We start from the raw sequence: 1541 nt of genomic DNA on the forward strand, positions 1-1541 counted from the left end.
GTCTGTGTGTGTATCTGTCTGTGTATCTGTGTGTGTGTGTATCTGTCTGTGTCTGTGTGTGTGTGTATCTGTCTGTGTGTGTATCTGTCTGTGTCTGTGTGTGTGTGTGTGTATCTGTCTGTGTGTGTGTATCTGTCTGTGTGTTTATCTGTCTGTGTGTGTATCTGTCTGTCTGTGTATCTGTCTGTGTGTGTGTATCTGTGTGTGTATCTGTCTGTGTGTGTGTGTCTGTGTGTGTGTATCTGTCTGTGTGTGTGTGTCTGTGTGTGTGTGTCTGTGTGTGTGTGTATCTGTCTGTGTGTATCTGTCTGTGTGTGTGTATCTGTGTGTGTGTGTGTATCTGTGTGTGTATCTGTCTGTGTGTGTGTGTATCTGTCTGTGTGTGTGTATCTGTCTGTGTGTGTGTATCTGTGTGTGTATCTGTGTGTGTATCTGTGTGTGTGTATCTGTCTGTGTCTGTGTGTGTGTGTATCTGTCTGTGTGTGTATCTGTCTGTGTGTGTGTATCTGTCTGTGTGTGTATCTGTCTGTGTGTGTGTATCTGTCTGTCTGTGTATCTGTCTGTGTGTGTGTATCTGTGTGTGTATCTGTGTGTGTGTGTATCTGTCTGTGTGTGTGTCTGTGTGTGTGTGTATCTGTCTGTGTGTATCTGTCTGTGTGTATCTGTGTGTGTGTGTGTGTATCTGTCTGTCTGTGTATCTGTCTGTGTGTGTGTATCTGTCTGTGTGTGTGTATCTGTGTGTGTATCTGTCTGTGTGTGTGTGTATCTGTCTGTGTGTGTGTGTATCTGTCTGTGTGTGTGTGTATCTGTCTGTGTGTGTGTATCTGTGTGTGTATCTGTGTGTGTGTATCTGTGTGTGTGTATCTGTGTGTGTGTATCTGTGTGTGTGTATCTGTGTGTGTATCTGTGTGTGTGTATCTGTCTGTGTGTGTGTATCTGTCTGTGTGTGTGTATCTGTCTGTCTGTGTGTGTATCTGTGTGTGTGTATCTTTGTGTGTGTATCTGTGTGTGTGTATCTGTGTGTGTATCTGTGTGTATCTGTGTGTGTATCTGTGTGTGTGTGTCTGTGTGTGTGTGTGTCTGTGTGTGTGTGTATCTGTGTGTGTGTGTGTATCTGTGTGTGTGTATCTGTCTGTGTGTGTGTATCTGTCTGTCTGTGTGTGTATCTGTCTGTGTGTGTATCTGTCTGTGTGTGTATCTGTGTGTGTGTATCTGTGTGTGTGTATCTGTGTGTGTGTATCTGTGTGTGTGTATCTGTGTGTGTATCTGTGTGTGTATCTGTGTGTGTGTATCTGTGTGTGTGTGTGTATCTGTGTGTGTGTGTGTGTATCTGTGTGTGTGTGTGTGTATCTGTGTGTGTGTATCTGTGTGTGTGTGTGTATCTGTGTGTGTCTGTGTATCTGTCTGTGTGTGTATCTGTCTGTCTGTGTGTCTGTGTGTGTGTGTGTATCTGTCTGTGTGTGTATCTGTCTGTGTATCTGTGTGTCTGTGTATCTGTCTGTGTGTGTATCTGTCTGTGTGTGTGTATCTGTCTGTGTATC

This window comes from Dendrobates tinctorius, unplaced genomic scaffold (genome assembly GCF_039654945.1).
Source record: "Dendrobates tinctorius isolate UK_male_01 unplaced genomic scaffold, ASM3965494v1 ptg000150l, whole genome shotgun sequence".
Taxonomy (NCBI): Eukaryota; Metazoa; Chordata; class Amphibia; order Anura; family Dendrobatidae; genus Dendrobates; species Dendrobates tinctorius.